Below are 20,719 nucleotides of genomic sequence, written 5' to 3'. Positions count from 1 at the left end.
GCAGATTCCTGAGGCAGCTGGTTTAAGGCTGTCAGTGTCTGGCATTATAATCTTCACTTATAGTTCTCTCACCAGCAAAGCTGGAAAACGAGGCATTTGTTTTCTTTATTTTGCTGCTCGAGTACCAGTTAACAAAATGCATGTTAGACTAGTTTGGCTGCAAAGAAGAATTCTAGGAACACTGGGGACAACACCTGATTCACATCAGGCTGCAGAACTAGGCTGACATCAGAATCCAAACATCCTCTGGTCAGTGCAAGCAGAGGCATTCCTCTAATGATTTGTACTTAATGTTATGCGGTATGGATGTCATGGATAATTCAGATCAATGGGGAGAAACAGAATCAAAAACACTGTTTAAACACGTTTGGTCCCCCCACCCCTCTTGAGGACCCTTGACCAATGTAACAGCACAAAACATATGCTAACAAACTTAAACAAAGCCTTTGTTTAAGTTTGTTAGCATATGCATTGTGCTGTTAAAGCCATATAAAGAATGAATGTCCTTAATAGCCCCGTTCTGCTCCTTTAAGGAGTAGAGGGCAGCCCCCCCAGAGGGGGGGGCTAGCCCCAAGTCTTTCCGGTACCCCATACCTTCTAAAAATCTCTTGCCAGTATTGCATACTGGAGGGTACCGCCCTACTTGCACCCCTGCTCTACAGCATCTTGAATGTCCCATTGTATCTGCCTAAGTTGCAGGTAGTGAAAGAGAAATCCTGTTTAGAGCTAAGCAAATTATTTTCTGTGAACAACTTGTGGTGAATTTAGTAGGGGGGCTTTCTGTTTGTGAATTGTCTGCAAATAGATGTTTTTACCAATTTAAGTATTCTAATACTTTCTGCAAACATTTCACTCTAGGGTTACCATACGTCCTCTTTTTCCCGGACATGTCTGGCTTTTCGGCACTCAAACCCCCGTCCGGGGAGAATTGCCAAAAAGCCGAACATGTCCGGAAAAATGGCGGCTCTGCTCCTCCCCTGACTCTTCGGCTCTGTTTAAGAGCCGAGCTGCCCGAGCGCTGCTGGCTTCGGGCAGCCCCCTTGCCTCCGGACCCCAGCCGCCGGCCGGGCACTTCCCCTCCCGGGCTCCGGCGGTGCAGGGTCCGGAGGCATGGGGGCTGCCCGAAGCCGGTAGCGCTGGGGCAGCTCGGCTCTTAAACAGAGCCGAAGAGTCAGGGGAGGAGCAGAGCCTCTGGCCGCGGCGGCTCTGCTCCTCCCCGACTCTTCGGCTCTGTTTAAGAGCCGGGCTGCCCGAGTGCTACCAGCTTCGGGCAGCCCCCATGCCTCCAGACCCTGCGCCCCCAGCTGGGTGCTTCCCCTCCCGGGCTCCAGCTGCGCTGGGGAAGCGCCGCCCGGGGGCGCAGGGTCTGGGGGCTGCCCAGCAAACCGTGAAGCCGGTAGCGCTCGGGCAGCCCTTTCCTCGTGGCTGGGAGTGGGAGGGAGGAGGGGGCGAAGTTAGGGCGGGGCTGGGGGTGGGGAAATGGGCGGGGCCAGGGCCCGTGGAGGGTCCTCTTTTTTTATTTGCTGGATATGGTAACCCTATTTCACTCTATTCTTTAACTACATGTAGCTGTTGGTTATTCTGTTTGTTTGGGATGTATAGGTCTAAGCCCTAAGTCACATGGTACTGTTTCTGCTTCCTGCTTATTTCTTGTTTCTTGCTTATTGGCATCAGTTGCCAGTACTTGATCATCTTTGATTCCTGGATATTTCTAAAGTTTTAAAAGCTTGTATTTTCTTTCTTTTCAAAGAAGCATTTTCAAACTAATTCTTTCTAAAAAACTTCTGTTAACCACATCTGTTTTATTCTCAATATTAGCTATGGACACTGCCTCTTCTGAATAGCTAAAATAATTTTAGATACTTCTATGATTCATATAAACTTTTGAAGAGGTAGATCTTTTTCAAATGGACAAAGGGAAAATATGTATTTATGGGATTACTGCCTAAATGAAATGCAGGCCAGGTATTTAGCAATCTCTTATCTTTGGTAACTGCAAGTGTTCCACTAGTGTTTTCATATTTTGCTCTTAAGGCCTTATTCAATCTGAGTTAGGGCTTTATGGTGTGAACAAAATTAGCTGAAGCTATTACATTATTTTACCAATTTAGCCCATTAATCCATAATACACATGCAGTTCGTGTATTATGAATTATAATGGTTCTTTCCCCTTCCTCCCATCCCCAACATGATTTACACTTTGCTGAATATAAGCTTTAGACTAGAAATTTGAGTTGTATTGTAACATCATTTTACTTTTTGTGGAGAGAAAATGAATAAAGCAGCAGTAATACTATGAAGTTTATGGCATAAGAAAATGGAAGACTTGTAATGAAATTAACTGAGAATTTAAGGCAATTACATATCAATTCTTTACATTTTTACTTCTGTTATGTTATCCTCCAGAATTCCTATATTTTAAAAAACTGATTCCTGACTGTATAATGAAGTTAAACAATAAAAAGTTAACTGCTGTTTATCAAGAGCTCATGCTCTTTTATTTATTGACTTACAGGGTAGCCAATTCAAATGCATTATAAATAAACTGTATGAATGCACAAAAAAAAATGAAAATGGGGGGGAAAAAGACTGAGGATATATTGTTTTCTAACACATATAGACAGAATGGGCAGTGTGAATGTTGTTGGGCAGGGAATACCAGGCAACTTGTCCTGCAAGTGTTTTAATTTAAGCTTCAAATCCTGGCCTTGCCAAAACGTTGAGGTCACTTCTGTAAATCAGTTTTTAATCACTGAAAGAGAACACACTAGTAAACACTTAGCACATGCATTTTCAGAAGTGCCCAATTGCTTTGGATGCCTCAATTTTTATGCCCAAGTTGAGTTAACGGTAGGTCTGGTTTTTCCCCCCCCCCCTCAGGAGTGTTGAGGGCCCAGAGGTTCCATTGGCTTTAGTTGGAGTTGTGGGTGCTCGGCCCTTATGAAAATTAGTTTCAAGAAGCTGTAAGCTAGGCACCCAGAGATGGAGGCCCCCAAAATGAATGGCCATTTTGAAAATTTGGATCTTAAAGAAGACATAAGATATTTATCCTCAGCTGGTATAGATCTGCATAGTTCTTGTATGTGAATTTCAAGAAACAAACTTGTTCCTTTTTCTACTAATCCTGACACTGGGGTTTCTGAAATAGAAAGTATACATTTGATTTTTAAGTTTAAAAAAAAAATCTTTTTAACACGTGTGTGTCTCCATTGCACAGCAATCTAACTGGTGTGAACTGTAAGACTTGGAAGCATCAAAAAATACAGGGAAAACATAGTTCTAATTTTAGATCCTGTAGGAACGGAAATAACTTAAGTTACAAAAACTCCCATAGCAACTTCATAATACCTCTCCCAATTAAAGTAAACACTCTCTGAGTTAGAACATGTCTCTCTCCAGGCTATGCAGAATCTTTTCAGGCTGTTGCAGGCCTTTACCTGGCAAAACTCTCTCAAAGCTAGAATGTGTGTCTGCCTAAATCAAGCAAAGTTTTGCTAAACTGATCCATGCCTAAACTAATCTCCCAAGATGACCTGGTCTTGAGACTGGAGCAGGCTTTTTAGCACCTTGGAAGAGGCTAGTAGGTGAGAGATTAATCAGCCCCTACATTAGCTCAGAATGGGTTCTCCCAGCTGGCAGCAAACTCTACAGCTTTCCTCAACGCCAAGAAAATTACAGCACCTCTACAGCTTCTCCACAGCAAACCTATTGAACTCAGAAGAAAGAAACCAATTATGCAGACCTTTACTTGCAGTTGGCTAATCTATGTTCCCAGTATGCTTGCAATTTAAAATAAATTAATATCACTTATCCATTTAACCTTATACCACCAAACTCCCTGAGTCTCCTCACTCTGTTCACCATGTCTATTATCCTACCTAGAAAATAATGTTTAACATAGTTTGTATATATAATCTTATATTTCACTGAAAATATCTAAAAGTAAAAATGAATTTGGGACTAATCTCACAATAGCTAGTCTGTCAGTGAGAACCTCCAGTCTCAAGACAGGGTCTGAGTTTGCAGCTGTCTGGGAAACTAGGGTACTTGCTAATTGTACAACCTCAAAACACTTTATTTAGGATAAGTGGTTTGGACTCTCTACCTTCCTGCACCCCTCTTTTGACAAGCTGTCATTAAGGTTCTGATCTTGTAATTCTTAATTAGGTGTAAATGCAGCCTTCCTGCTGTGTCTATGGAAAGCCCCTGTGCAGCAGAATTTGTGGGGGGAATCCATGCATCTTCTGCATGAAGCCCTGTTCCTTTTGGTCCCCAGCATGATAGCAATGTAGGGGCAGAGCATGGGGAGGGACCAGGAGATTCCCTGTTGCATAGATCACCTCATCTGCTTCAACAGGGGGGTCTGTAGAAGGGCTCTAGAGTCAGCTGGTATTATGGCCATGGAGTGACTCCATAGAAACTATACAAGCTGGGGAATTCTGCCCATACGTGCATCTCTCCAGCACTTGGCCCAGATACTTGGTGTGAGTGCTGGGGTTTGGATTTGCTCCATAAGGCAAAACTTGCCTCAAGTTTTTGGGAGTTTTCTCAAATGAGGACTCCATAGTTTTGGGCCCTGTGTTTAATAATTTGTCTTTGATTGTGTATGCAGTATTCTATTCTGGTGTTCCAACTGGAGAGAAGGAAGATAGAGAATGGGGACAGATTCTCAGTAGTTCATTACTCTTAGCAAATATTCTAGGACGCTTGAGATTGAATTGAAACACTTAATTGATTCTTTCTTTTCTTGCCTTTAAAACACAGTGCTGAAAATTTTCTCTGCCTAAAGGAATGCTTCTAAATTAATTGCTAAAATCTATTACATTTGCCACTTCCCTCCCTGAATAAATAACTTTAGTAAAGAGCATATTTATTATTTTCCTCAACAAGGTTTCCTTTTGGGCAAGGAATCTTAAAATGAATTTAAATTGATAACAGCCTTCTCTTGCTATCTGTCACTAATTCTTCCAGTTGGAGGAGGAGACCAAGCAATGTATGAAAAGTGAGAGAGCAAGAAGTTGCGTAACAAAACCAGACTATCAGGAGCATATCATGCAAATAAATTGCTATTATTACAATTCAGCTTCTTAACAAAGTAACTGTTTTGTTGGGGTAATATTGCAAAATGTCCAGGAACTGAGGGATGCTTAAAGAATCATTGCTCTCCTCTGGTATCACTTCCATTCCCAGTGGAACCTCAGGAGTTTCAGTACTCTTGACTTAGTAGTATTTGGGAAAGCATTATTAGATATGGATCTTGCATGTAATCTCCCTAACAAATAGCTACTCCCAGGCCTTCTAATATGCAGTAAGTGGAAGACTTTGCTACAAGAAATGAGTTTAGAGCGGTTTTAAATTTTAATATGAGTAAGTAATCTTTTAAGGGCATTTGGACAAGAAGATTTGCCAGCTTGCTTTGGATTGAACAGTTAAAAATTTCTAAAGCATCTGAACTGGCTTATTTTAGTTCTTTTGAGTGGGGGTTGCTTTTTTTAGTAGTATATTCCAACTTTAATTAAGGAGGCTTCTTTTATTGGACCGGATGGGTTGTAAAAAAGAGATTTGAGTTCCTCTAATACTCAACATGTAATCGGAAGTAGAAAGAATAATTCTCATCCGGACAGTACTCCTTTGTATCATGTTATCATGCACATTATCCTTACTTTAAATTTTTTCTTTTAGCTGGAGTGGTCAAAATATGGGTCTCTCAGCCCAAGAAAACTACTCTCAGGTGTTCTATGAAACTGTAGAAGACCTTGGTGCTTGGTGCTCTTCTGTTTTGTGGCCTCCTGTCTAGGGTTACATATTTCAGGTTCTCAAAAGAGGATACTGCCCAGGGGGGTGGGAGGGGAGCTGGAGAGGATACTGCCCAGGGTATTGGAGGGGGTACCTGCAGCAGGGGTACTCACTGGAGGTGGGGGGCAGTGTTGCTCCCTATCACGGTGGCAGGGTAGATGGTGCAAGCCCAGGATGCAGCAATCATCACCTCCCCACCAGATCCCCTCCCCAAATTGCTAAATACAGCAATGATTTACTTAGTTTAATAACTCTTTCAAGATTTATACTCTTAAATTTATTAACAACATCTTTGGATTGTTGACCTTCCTGATATTTTTTTCTTTATGATAAATTGTCATCAGTTTATTTTAAAGTACTGGCTCTGGCAATAATTGTTGAACTTCTCAATAAATACATTAAGCGAGGGAATGGAAGAATGAGAATTCTATTAAATGTATGTGGAATAATGCACAGCTTCAAAGAAAAAAAAAGACTAATAAAATATATTAATCCAATTATTTAGATTCTGGTACTGGCTCGAACGTCCAGTATCAGAAAGATTTCCTGATGCCAGTCTCAGTTGGCCTAGTAACCATTCCTTTCCCAAGTGTATCTTTTGTATCTTCTACTTTGCAGCTCTTTTATGTATGGAATATCCTCCCCAGACTAGTCTGTAAAGCCACTACCCTGTTCCCCCTTCAAACCTCTCCTCAAGATGTATGCATCTTTCCACAGAGTCACAAGGATAACATTAAAGTATTCTGCCTTGATGTGTTTGGGAATAAATTTTCAGGGATTATGATAAAAGCATCTGGAAAATAATCTCTATAATAGGTCACTGTCAGCTAACATAGGAGTGGTGGGAGAAAATTAGCCTCTGAGGGGGTTAGGAAGAATGCTATTCTGCATACAGAGAAAAACAGTAAAAAATAAACATAATTCCATGCATTTACTGGGACTTTAATGTGATCTAGTTAAATAATAAAACGAAATAAGCCTATCCAAACAAAGCATTTAAATTACATTCTGAATGATACCCTTGACACAGATAAGAAAGGTATTCAATATATTATACATTTAAAACTTACATTTCTTTTCTTCTTTGAGACTATATTGACCTTCACATTCAGCACTGGAGCCTAAAGCCAACCTGCAGGAATAAGTTAAATTCCATTTTTGTGCAGTATTGCTCATCTCCTCAAGGAGATGAAGGTAACGCAGTTTTATTGAGGAGAGATTGTAGAAAACACCTTTGAGTCATGGTTTTGGCAATTCATGTGTAGTGATGTTTATAGAGAATTAAGTTTGAAAAGTGACATAGAAATTTGTTAATAATAACTTCATTCATTTATCCTGTTCACTACATATGCATGCACAGAGTTTTCTGTGCAACAACATTTCACATGAACAGGTCATTATGGCATATAGAGTTGTGACATTACCCAGGGTACAACCTGGACTGTTGAACAGCTGTGTCCCCTTAATTATGCAACCTGGGATGCCTTTTACATTGCTTCACTGTGAAAGCAACAAGATCTGTTCTGTTCTGACACAGCCTCCAGCATGTAAATTACTCCTAGCTACACAGCATGAGTGCTATAGCCAGCCACTCTTGAATTACACTGCAGAGCACAACAGCAAATTCCCGGTCCCAGACTTTCCCCCAGAAATGTGTGTGTATTGCCCAGCCGCCCTCTCCTGGACAAGACAAGTTCATAAGAAGTCTATCATTTATGAATAGAAAATGATGTGCACAAATCCTGTTATCTCAATGGAGTCTCCCAAACACTTAAATCCAAGCGCACTGGTTTAAATGAAACAACAAAACAAGTGTATTGACTACAGAAAGATAGATTTTAAGTGATTACAAGTATTGAAGCATAAAAATCAGAACTGGATACAAAGAAATAAAAGGTAATACCCAACTAACGCTTAACTTAACAAGCTAAGTGAATTCAAAGCGAAAGTCTCTCTCACCACATGTTTTATCAGTCTTATTGGCTGAATTCCTTCTGCCAGGATCCCTCCCCAGTCCAATGATGCTTCCTTTGTCCTTCAAGTGGTGTCAATGCAATGAGTAGAAATGAAGGGAGGGATGATTTGGGGCACCTGTTCCCCATCTTTATACTTTTTCCTTTTCTTTGAGAATCATCTCCAGCTGGGGTTCAGGAGACACAAAGTCTGTGGGGATGGGAACCTCCAGCTGTTTCTTTGGCAAGATGCAAAGAATGGTCACTTAACAGGGTGATGATCCATTGATTTCATTGACACCTGGCTGAGGCATCAGTTTGCCTTTTTTGTCTCTGAGAAACTGATTTGTGGCTGCTTCCCCAGATTTGGAGTATGTCTTAACATCTATGACTGGGTGCCTGGATGGGCACACTGAGGATGCTATACTCAAGGCAGACTGCAAGGAATAGGGCAGACAATCCCCAGAGCTGGTGGTTTATTCTATAATTAGATTCACCAGGCCAGTAACAAAACAGCTTCTGTAATACCATGCTGGTCATCAAGAAGCCAAATACAGTCCCCTTAAGTGTTCCAACCCTAGACTTCCATCTAGACAGCCAAGTCTAATATAGTGAGGGGTTAGTGAAAACCTGATTCACCATGTTAGGTCCACCAATCCCAAAGGACTGGACACTTATCCTGAGGTCAATACGAGTCTCAGATCTTACCCAATAATCACACAGATGCCAATCTTTTAGTAACTATAAGACTAAAGGCTTAATAATAAAAGAAAGGAGAAAGTTGCTGTGGTTAAAAGATCAATACACAAACACTTTGATTCTCTAACAATACAGGCAAACAAGTTAAAGATTCTAGTCTACTTAACGTGCCTTTGATAACTATCTATCAGGAATGGCCGTGTTTACCATTGCCAACACCCCTTTGATATGTCCTTAACAGCTGCTTCCAGATCACCCGGCTTGCTGATTGTTTAACCTTTGCTGACTCAGCGTTACAGTATCATACAGTAGAATCTTATAACTTTACATACAATGTTGCCACATATTTTATCAGGACAATACTGATGAGCAAATCCTGAGCTTTCAGATGATATCTTACAAGGCATAGTTTGTACAAAATTTATCATAGTCTTGAAAAAGGGGCAGACTGTCACAAAAGAATATCACCGTAAGTAGTTTAGCACAATGTCTGGTCAGGAAATGGAAATCGTTTTTCATGATCTGCAGTAAACTGGATCTGCAGATGATTAAATCCCAAAGCTAAACTGAGTCATATGATAAGGCCAGAAGCTATTGATTGAAAATATATTCCAACTCCATGAGCATCATTCCTGTTGGTATAACAAAAAAAATAGATTGAGCAAAATCAATTTTTTAAAAATAATGCATTTTTTCTGCCTCTAGAGTTGGAAAGTTGTGTGCTGCTGCTTTCCTTGATTTTTTTAAAGATTGTAATATGACTTTGGGGACAGGACTTAGGTGAGTAACTCCTCAACAAAAATATTTTTGTTAATATATTGATGATACAGAGCAGATTCAGATGGATGACAATAGTTAGAGGAATAGAAAGTCTTCTATATGATGAAAGATTGAAAAGATTGGGACTGTTTAGCTTAGAGAAGAGGTGAATTAAATGGCACATGATAGAGATAAAATAATTATGGTGCAGAAAAGGTAAACTGGGTGATTTGGTTTACCTCGTCTCATAATGCAAGAATGAAAGAACATTCAGGAAAACTGTATGGCAACATATTTAATATTGGATAAATGAAAATACTTCTATATAAAATCTGATTAACTTATGAAACTCACCACCTCTGAATATCAGTGAAGTCAAGACCTGAAAAGAGTTAGTCACTTACATATATAACGAGAACTTTCACATTTATATTACATAGCCCTCATTTCAGAGCGTTAGACAACCACCAGTTTCTGGGACATAAGAATAAACTTCACTATTGAAAAGTTATTCCACAAACTTTCACTACAGAATTTTCTGCTTTGTCCTCTGAAACATCTGGTAATGGCCACTGGCACTGGACTTAAAAAATCACTGGCCAGATGGTATGGACAATTTTATGAATTTAAATATGAGTTAAAAATGGGAATGTTTGAGGGGCTGGTCTATAAGGAGATGAGATTGAGTACACAGTGGGGGTAAATATCTTATTATTTTTCTGAGTTGTAACTGACTAAAATCCTTTCCTTGTAAAATACTTTTTATGGCATTCAAATGTTGGTCATCTGTTGTTTGTAAAATTTGCCAGACAACTACTCTCCTTGAATAGGAATACTTTGCTTAATAACTCTTTAAAGTGAACTTCTGTAGTACACTGAAATCTAGAATGGACTTGAAAACCTTTATCAACTAGTGGAGTTGAATATATCCTCTGACACTGCTGGGCTAGATAAAAAATGAAATGTGTAAATATGAGGGATCTTGTACTTCAAAATCACTGAAATAATTTAACATCCTGAAGTTTGTATGCATATAATGCTTTATTTTTAGAATTACCGTTAAAGTCCTTTCATGGCTCTGACATTGCAGACATTCACACTGCTGTAAATTAAATAAATGATTGGTATGTGAACATGCTCCAGAAGAGGGCAGACCACAATGCATTACTCTGACTAAATGAATATAGTAATAAATTATTTAAAAGCTTTTGCTGCCAATATGTGCTATAACATTGTCTGTGGCATTATAAAAGAGATCTTTGGGGAAGGAAAAACTCACTTAATCCCAAATACTTGCTGGTTTTTGCTTTCACCACTCTGTTTTCCTATTTATTACCCATTTCCATCCTCTTTGTTCAAAAATAATATCCATCTCTTGAACTCTCAGTTGTTACACATTTTAAATGTCGAGTGTTAGTAATCCATTTCATTTGATTATTCTCCTTTCAGTGTCTTAGTTTAGATCATGCTGTCTAATTGTTTTGTTGAACAAAGTGTTGTCTTACTGCAGAAAAAAAACACATTTTCATTCCGCATACAGGAAAAAACTGATCCATAATATTTATATGTTTGTGTATTTATTGGAATATTACAGAAAAGAAGATAAAGGGGTGTATGAACAATTTTAAAACGCCTATAATGTACTGTATTGTTGACACTAAATGGTAATCCATGGTCCTAAAAATTAATCCGCTAACAAACAGTTACTTAGCTTTTCATTCCTTCCAAGCGGGGCTGATTTGAGGACTATTGGAGAGAGGACTTGCAAGGTTAGCCTTGGAGATCACCTAACTTTATTTCCCACTCACCCCCCTACCACTTCCCCAAACACTGTCATAAATCCCCTTCTTTCCCTCTTCAACAAACCCCTCCAGTTGGTTTCCCTCAATGTCTTTCTTTCTTTCTTTCTTTCTTTCTTATATGCTTTATCAATCGCTATTCAACCCCAACTGCTTCTCCCAGCATATTTTTCAACCACAAGTCCTCCTAGTGCCTGCCACAATCTGTTGGAGACCCCCTTTCTTATTTCCCTCTCCCATGGCCCTTCAGAACTAGTAGAAGGGGTTCATTTAGGCTTGGCTCACTGCCTCTTTGATAGCACCATGCTCCTAGAAATGGGATTCTAGTGTATGTGGGGGTGGGGGAGGGTCTGTTTTCTTTTTGCAAGCCCATTGTTAGGGCTCCTCTCCAAATGACAAAAGCTCTGGTCTTTTGCAAATAGGTGCATAACTGATAGGCTGCACTTCACTGAGGGTCTTTCCTCTCCCTCTGTGGGGAAGAGGAGTCAAAATGTGAAACCTGCCCCCTGAGGAAAAAAATTGATGATGCATTTCTTATCCCTCTTTCCACCATGACTTGAGTATCCTCCTGCAACCAGAGGAGCCAGCAAACTCAGGGTGAGTTGCAAAGACCACACTGCCACCAATTTGGCCTGTGCTGTCAAGAAAAAGACACAAATTAGTGCTTCCCCCTCCTCCGTCCCTGACCACCCCAATGAGGTTTGTGGAACCCTAAAGTCAGCCCTGCTCCTACATTTAAACTGTGAAATTACGTTATCTAGAAATCATAAGATCCTATCTTCATAGGTTTAAAACTTTGTTTTAAAAAAATTGCTCCAAGCTAAAATTTAGCATACAAGTTTAGCATTTACACTTTAAAGTCTTGCAAATCCTCTGTTCTAGGGGATTAAATTTGCTCCAGGCTAAAATTTAAAATACAAATTTAGCATTCACACAGCTTTCATTTTATTTTTTAAACAGAAGTCTTGCAAAGCCTCTGTGAATAAGGGATTAAAAATTAACAAGAAAAGTGGCTACTTCACATGCAGATAATTGTCTGTTGCAGAAATGTCTAGTAGTGTCCAACTTAGAGACTTTTAATACAGATACGGTGTATATGCAGCAGCCACATTTATAGTAGGACAGTAACACTCTAATATGTCAATAACCCAAGTATTAAAGAGTCCATAAGCATTCATTGACATAGTATGATAGACTGTATGGTATTGAAGAGCCAGTAAATGTATCTCTGAAAGTTCCTAAATAGGTATTAATGCCATAGGCCATAATGGCTGCAAAGGAACAGCTGGTATCAGATCAGAGATAATTTTAAAATTATGCAAATACATATTTATTTGGTAGACCATAATAGATTTAATATATGTGCATTTAAAAATAGTCGAACTCTTAAAGTAAATGGGGCAGTTTTGGAAAATTTTGCCCATCATGAGGACTACTATACAAAACCCTATGGATAATCACATTCTGATGTGTGGGGAAGTCACTGGCATCGGAGAATGATGATAACCAATAGACCAGCACTATAGACAAGGGCCTCTTTATCACTGATACGTCAGCCAGTCCTATGTGGGTCCTAATCCTGTAATAAGGATATAAATTCAGTATAGCAGACTTTGTTACGGGGGATTTTGTACACGCTACAACTATTTTTTTTAATTTTAAATGAATCAAAGCAAATAATTTTTTACTTTTTCATTAAGTAGCATCCTTTGCAGAAAACTTCCTCAATTTTCTAAGTAAATATTCACACACGCCTCCTATAATTGAAACTGTGGATTCAATGGCATAATCTAAATTGTTATAGTGCATTACGTGACCTCTCTTACAAGCATGAAGGCAGGAAGCTCCTGAGACTGCCATGTATTAGTAAAAGACATCTCTTCCAAAATGTCTTCCAGCAGGTGGGCAGAAAGGAAAAGCTGGCTCATCAGTAATGCTGTAATTGAACAGAAAGCCTGCTTGATGAGCAATATATTTTTGTAGGTATCGGTATTGCCTGGTACCCCATAGCAGGAATATATTCTGTAACTACTTAGTAGGATCTTCATTACTTTAATACTTGTATATTCTTTTGCTCCTTCACATTTTATTGCATGTAGGACTCAATTAAATACATTTTCACTGTGAATTAAGACCAAGGCCTATGTGGCCTGTAAATGGGGTTTTATCAAAACCATCACTAAATTCTTTATAATGTGTATAGTTAGTAGGATTAGTGAGGACTGAATTTGCATAGAATGAATTACAGCTATCTGCTAAAAATGGTAGTCCCTTTGTCTACTTCTGTAAGTTTTCCTTACATCAGTGTTAGGCAGCCTGCACTGCAGCGACTGTTAAAGATGAATAGAGAAATTAAAGCTACAAACGATAGGGCTTTTCAGCGCCTGAGTCCAACATAAAAAATAGCCCTGGGATCCTATGGATTTAGAGTGAGAGAGGCTGAGTTTATGCATCACATGGTCAGTGGCCTCAGTAGGAAGAGTGAGGTTACTCTGAAACAGGGTGATTAAGGCCCAGTCCTACTCTCATTGAATTTAATGGGAAAGAGTCCTGTGGGAGTCAAATCGAACCTCAACACCCAATCTGTGTGTGAGAGTCCATAATGTCTACAGTGTCACTACAAGCGTTTGTCATTCCCTTGTATATAATGATGAGTGAACTGGCGCAGAAGAAAAAAATAGAGTTGGACATAACCTCGGCCTTCATCATGAACCAAAGCAGAGCCTGTATAATGTTCTACAAAGTTTGAATAATAACCATCGCCCTCTCCCTCGGTCTCAGATATCTTTGCTAGGCTTGCTGATATCTTTAAAGGTCATTAGGTTTGAGGTATGGATTATAGGAGAATAATGCTTTCTGAGGAACTTCTGACTTGGGAAATCCCAGAGCATAGCACAACCCAAAGAGCAGGCCTGATAGTCAGCAAAAAGATTCCTGCCTTCAAGTATCACTAAAAGTCATTGGAGTCCTATTGAAGCTTTGGGGGGGGGCGGGGGAGGGAGGCAGAGATTTTTTGGGAAGGAGGGTGGGGGTGGCAAACAGCATATCTGATTTTATGGAGAGAAACAGAAGAGGGATTCAGTTTTTAGATAAATGTCAGATATTAATAATAATAATATTTGTGCCTTTGTATTGTGGTAGCACCTAGATGCTTCAATCAGGGATCAGGCCCTGTTGTGCTAGGCACTGTACACACATAACAAAAAGATAGTCCCTGTATGCTCTGAGGATTTCCCAGGTCAGAAGTTCCTCAGAAACCATTTATTCTTCTATAATCCTGACCTCAAACTTGATGATATTTAAAGACATCAGCAAGCCTACCAGAGATTGCCATAGGTGCAATAATTAGATATATTGGGTTAGAATTGAAACAATTAAAGTTTGAAAAATGATTTGGGTGCTCAAGTCGAGTCACCTTACAAGAACCTGATTTTCAGAAAGAGGGTTCTCAGCACTTAGGAAATATCCAACCCCTCTAACATGTCTGAAGCTGGGCACCAGAAATCACTAGTCACTTTTCAAACTTTAGGGTTTTGTTTTCTATGAATATTTTGCACACTCAAGGGACCTCAAAACATTTAAAAACAGGAACAGGTGAACTTCCTAAAGATTTGAAGGGTCCAGATGACTACTAGTTACACTAATCATAATCATCTCACTACTATCTTATGCTCTCCGCCCACCCACCCCCCCTTTTTTTTTAGTATCCACCTTGTTGTAAATAGCTATGCTTTGTTCCCAAGTAGTATTCTAAAAATGTTGAAAATGTTCGACTTGTGGAATAAGAAATGTAATAAGCAAGATGTTTGATTAAAGACTTTGGGAATTTGGTCTAAATTTATTCTCCTTCAGGATTCTTTACACTGTGTCAGATTTTCTTTAAATCTGGTCCATTCTTTCCAAGACCAAAATATTACTCTTCAAAAGTCTTTTGAGCCACAGATATAAGTATATCTGGGTATTGCTACACCACTGCTGCCAAACATGAACTCCATCAGGAAATCATCTGAGCACTCCTTTCAGTTAAATGGTCTGGTTTGAATGAAGACCACCCATATGCTCTTTCCAGTTTAGACATAATTGAGATCAGTAATAAACTGCAAGAGGAGATGTAAATATCACAGCAAAAGCATTCATTTGCACAATTGGCTGGTAACAGTGCCACTTCTTTAAACCAGGTATAAAGCAAGTAATATTGTAAGTCTCTTTGCCACAAACTCAGTATACTACCAACCCGATAGCAGTGACTTCAATAGATATTTCCTTTTGTTTCTTCTCTATGGATTGGTTTTTACAGCATGTATTAAAATGTAATGGGATTATAGCCAATTTTATAAGATTGCTACTTATTCATCCAATGTATGATTATTAGGGATTTAGATGAATATTTTCAAAGGGATTTAACAGGATTGTGTATTACAAAAATATGCAGCACCATGCTAAGCATTAGGAAGCTATTAAAGAGACTGTTATGGAGATGAAACTCTCATATCCAAATAGAAATGAATAGCTCACTATTGTTCATGAATAATCCAAACCTTTATCTCCCTTTAGTGCACAAATGTGTGTAAAAGATACAAGTTGGCCCAGAATTTAGCACCATATCTCATCTTGTTCTACTGACTTCACTACAGAAGTAGGCACTGGGAAAATAGGATGGCAGGAAGAAATAAGGTCACTCTGGTATGCATACTCTGACCTCGTTCTGTTCCACTAACTGATCTCTGATGCATATTGCAAATGCTTATTCTAGCCAATAAGCTTTTGTAAGATATCACATGTCAAAGTCACTTTTTCTTGAAAAGGAAATTCAAATGTTAACATTTTGCTGCAGATATAACAGATTAGTATGTAGCATGTGAAAGGGTTTTTGAAAATAGCTGGTTGACAAGTTAAAAAGGATTCACAAATATTTTTGTGAATCAAAGCATGGGGTATTATTACTCGTTAGTCAAAAATTCAGACAACCACTATGGATCCAGAAAAGTGTTTGTGACCCTTGACATGAAATTGTAGTGCAAGATATTATGAATCCAAAAATTCATACCAGAAGTGTGGTGTTTAGTATTTGAAATGTTTTAAATAGGAGATGAATGAGCAGTAATCATACTTACAGGAAGCAGAAACAATATAATGATTACCTACACAACAGGCTTGTGGCTTGACTCTTAACTTTCAGACTATGGGTTTAATGCTGATTTGTCCAAAGACTTATGAATACCACATTTTTAATTTTATTTTATATTTATTTACACACACACACACACACACAATCAGTTCGCAAACACTTCCCTAGTGAAATCATGAATTTGTAATTTAATATTAACTACCATTATGTGACCAAATTCTCTGACTGAGTCTACTTTTGAACTGCAATCCTAAGATTCTTTAAATGATAAAATATATTGACTATGAATAAAAGCCACAAAACTTAGATCGGGTTTTTAACATATTGGGGGGAGGGTTTCATAATTAAGGTTAAAACTTGGCAACTATCAATATAGGCTGAATATTCTGTTCCCATTGAAGTCAATGTAACCAGGATTTCGCCTGTACAGGTCTGCTGTGAAACCCATCTGTCACAGCTGTGAGCCACTCCAGACAGAGTAAGTGCCTAACTCAGGCAGACTGTCAGAAAACAGGGCAGACACCCCAAACTGGTGGTGTGTACTATAATTAGATTTCACCAAGCCAGTGACAAATGTGAACTCCTGGATCACTATACCAGTCTTACCATGGAGTCACAGACAGTCCCCGTAGACTCTCCAGTTTCTCTTGCCCCCCAGACAAACTGGACTTTGTGATAAAACGTCAGTTAAACCAGAAATCACACCATGTCGGGTTGCTCCCACTCCCAAAAGACCAGTAATTTACCCCAGATCAAATGGTAACCTAGATCTTACACAAAAGATGCCGCTGGTAGCTAATTCTATAGAAAACAAGCTGACAGTGTCACTATCCATGTGGGTTTTACCTTTGATGATAGAGAGCGAGGAATGCATTTTGAGCCTTTGACCTCCGATCATCACAGAAATGACCACTTGGTTTGAAATTAGCACTTTTCTGTTAAAGTTCTTCATTTGCATTCTACAAGGCTTCTTTCTCATTTCATGGGTTATTTAATTACAGGGTTATACACAATGTAAATGTTTGCTGCTACATTATAACGGGATACAGATAAGTGAGAACAATGCAAGGAACATCCCACTAGTTTTCATGAAATTTAAACAGCAAACATATTTTATTAAATGTATAAATCACTTTGATCTGTACTAATACACAAGTTAATTGGAGTGGGGCTCTGGTATAAGTTGGCACCTAGTCTGCCAACATCACATCATCTCTATAGGTCTGATCCTGCAATCAGACAACCCTGACCTAAGCTGACTGCTCAGATCTGCTGTGGTACTTTACCCACTGTGGTTGCTGCTGGATTCCACATGGATGCAGTGCTTTGTGCTAGGCCATGATCCTGCAATCTGATCCACAGTGTATATAGGTAAATAGTCTAATACATGTCAATCATCCTAAAAGCTTGGACGTGACATGTATTATAATCACATACTCTATGTAACATACATTTTTTGGTAATTAGTTCCTTCATATAAATGAGGTCTCCTTTAAAACATACTTCTATAACAAATCCATTAATAGTTTCACATTGACATTGCTTTACAATGGATGAGGCCGGAATGGCTTAATTCTATTTTTTCTGTTGAATAGCTCATGCTGCTTTATGAGTTTACCATGTGAGTAACCAAATAAAGTAATCAAAATGTGTGATTGTTTGGGGCTTTTTTGGGGGTGGAGGGGTAGGGGAGGTTACTGGCAAGTTTAGAGAGGAAATCCTCCTTCTGAACGAGCACAATGGCTCTTGATTTCTCCAGGGTAAGTAGCAGCCAGTGAAAACAAACATTATCCTGTTATAGTACATTTCTACAAAGGCCTCAGTTAAAAAGCGTATATGTATCTGAACAGGGCCGGCTCTAGGATTTTTGCCGCCCAAAGCAAAAACAATTTTGGCCGTCCCCCCCCCCCGCATTCTTTAATTACCCCACCCCCTGCCCCGCCTCAACTCTGCCCCTTCCCCAAATCCCCAGCCCTGCCTCCTCCCCCCAGGCTCTCAAGCCTAGGAGGGAGGGAGGGGGAGAAGCAACACCCGCGCCGTGGCCACTCGGAGTCTCCCCGTCCCAGGTTTGAGAGCCTGGGAGGGAGGGGGAGACTCCGAGTGGCCGCGGCGCGGGCGCAGCTTCTCCCCCTCCCTCCCAGGCTCTCAAGTCTGGGAGGGAGGGGGAGCAGCGGTGCGCGAAACGGCCGCTCGGGATCTCCCCATCCCTCCCAGGTTTGAGAGCCTGGGAGGGAGGGGGAGCCCCCGAGCCTCCACGGCGCACGAAACAGCTGAGTCGCGCGCCGCTGCTTGCCCTCCCTCCCAAGCTCTCAAGCCTGGGAGGGAGGGGGAGCAGCGGTGGTGGGAGGGAGGGCGAGCAGCGGTGCGCGACTCAGCTGTTTCGCGCGCCGTGGCAGCAGCAACAGAGGTGAGTTAGGGCGGCCGGGGCACATTTTTAGGGGCGGCATACTGGCGCCGGCCATGCCGCCCCTAAAAATGTGCCACCCCAAGCACCAGCTTGTTTTGCTGGTGCCTAGAGCCGGCCCTGTATCTGAAGTTCATATGAGAATGAGGGAAACTAAAATCCAAGGAGATTTTTTGTGGGGGAAATATATTATCCTCATAAAATTCTCTTCCTTTATTTGGCAACAAAAAAGATACTGTGCTATATTGTTGATGTGATAATACTGTAAGTCCAAAGGGTAGTTCAAACATTGGCTACCCCAAACTATATGTGTATTCTGTTGGTATTTTCTGTGTGTGTAGTTCTGTTATGGTGGAATAATTTCTTCCTGATGTGAGAGGGCAATTTATTTCCAGTGCCTATTTTATTTTTCAGGCGGTTTTGTTCTTATCTTTTTAATTATGCTGTGTTCTTATGACATCAGCTATTCATTACTGGCTCGGTTAGAGGGGCAGTTTAAGATCACAAAGCTTTAGTAATACAATAGGTAACTGTCAATAGACTTCAGCTCATATCTCCAATTTGGTTCCTATTTGTAGTTAATAGCAAACTTCCCACTGAGTTCATTTGAGGTCTAATTTGCTCCTATTGAGCAGACCGTTGATATGCCATCCATTGCTTCACTTAAACCCAGAGGCCGCTAACCAGGAAAACCTTTCCAGGAAGGTGTTGAAGTGGCAGAATATGGAGCAGCACTCCAGAAGAGATGTAACAGTAGCACAGATGCCAATTTGGGTCAGTTTTGTAGTGTCCTTATCACTGAAAGTGGATGATGACACCATAGTTATCTCTACTAGAACTAAGAAGCTCCTTTTGTTTCACTGCTAGAAACACCAAAACTAGTCATAAATTGAATGATCAGTGTCAGCTCTTGCCCTGGTTTGGCTCATAGGATTTCATCCTGATTTGACAGGATAGTGCTAAAGTTCGTTGGAATACTAATCCTGAAACATAAATGTTAAAGCCAAAAGTAACTTTGTCACAGCTAGCCTAACTTCATGTTATTTTAAAACATGGCATAGTGGGGACCATACACCACTCCTTATCTTGTCTGAGTAGGCAGCATAGTACATGGATCCCCCAGCACGGTTTGATTATGACTTACGGTTTGAGTGCCAATATGAATCTGTTTTGCAGTGTTGTGGTAAAACATATTCTCTCTATCATACTGATCCTGCTTGGCACAGAGTGACGGTGACACAAGCTCTACTACTTGATGTTGTGGGTTTATTATGACTCAACTTCCTATTCCTGTTGCAATCCTGTCCTAAGCTGACAGCTCAGATCCTGCTGTGGAAATGGTACCTGCTGCAATTGCTGTGTCATGGGGAGTATCTGATGCTGCTATTTTTTGGCAGACTAATAGGGGTTGAGACCCGTATCTACTATTTTGCTTTTAACTTATCTCAAGTACATGGGTAAGTTAGTTTGAGGGTGGGGGATGGAACTGGGTCTTTCCTAATTGATTGATTCTAATTGACCCGAGGCCTGATCTACGCTGCGGCATTAGGTCAACATATGCCGCGTTAGGTCGAATTTATAATGTGCGTGTCTATACTACTGAGCCCTTTCTGCCAACCGAAAGGGCTTGTAAAATTGATGCCTTGGTGAGAGGAGTAGCGCTAGAGTCGACCTTCCCGCGTCGAATTAGGGGTAGTGTAGACACAACACTGTGTAATTCAATGGGTTTGGCCTCCGGGAGGTGTCCCAGAGTGCTCCAGTGTGACCGCTCTGGACAGCACTTTCAACTCCACTGCACTTCAGCCAGGTACACAGGAAAAGCCTTGGGAATTTTGAATTTCATTTCCTGTTTGATTAGCATGGAGAGCTCACCAGCACAGCTGACCATGACTGCCCAGGGCCACAAACGCGCCCCAGTGTAGAGCACTTAGGAGACACTGGATATGATTACTGTGTGGGGAGAAGAGTCTGTGCATGCAGAGCTCCGAACTGGCAGAAAAAACGCTGACATCTATGCCAAAATCGCACAGGGCATGGGGGACAAAGGCTACACCAGGGACACACAGCAGTTCTGTGAAAATAAAGGAGCTCAGGCAAGCGTACCAGAAGACAAGGGAAGCGAACAGTTGCTTTGGTTCTGAGCCACAGACATGCCACTTCTATGAGTAGCTGCATGCGATTC

At 40.4% G+C, this 20,719-nt stretch overlaps 1 long non-coding RNA gene across 1 annotated transcript in view; it reads right to left on the bottom strand.

Annotated features, from left to right (window-relative positions):
- LOC135973665 (uncharacterized) overlaps positions 1-7,107 on the bottom strand; it is a 50,897-nt gene extending 43,790 nt beyond the window's left edge. Inside the window, exon 1 of the long non-coding RNA XR_010590615.1 lies at positions 6,867-7,107. This is a non-coding gene — a long non-coding RNA (uncharacterized LOC135973665). The remainder of the gene's footprint in view (positions 1-6,866) is intronic.
- Positions 7,108-20,719: the final 13,612 nt, after the last annotated feature.

Source organism: Chrysemys picta, chromosome 9 (assembly GCF_011386835.1).
Source record: "Chrysemys picta bellii isolate R12L10 chromosome 9, ASM1138683v2, whole genome shotgun sequence".
Lineage (NCBI taxonomy): Eukaryota > Metazoa > Chordata > Testudines > Emydidae > Chrysemys > Chrysemys picta.
This window is presented reverse-complemented; position numbering and strand designations above follow the sequence as displayed.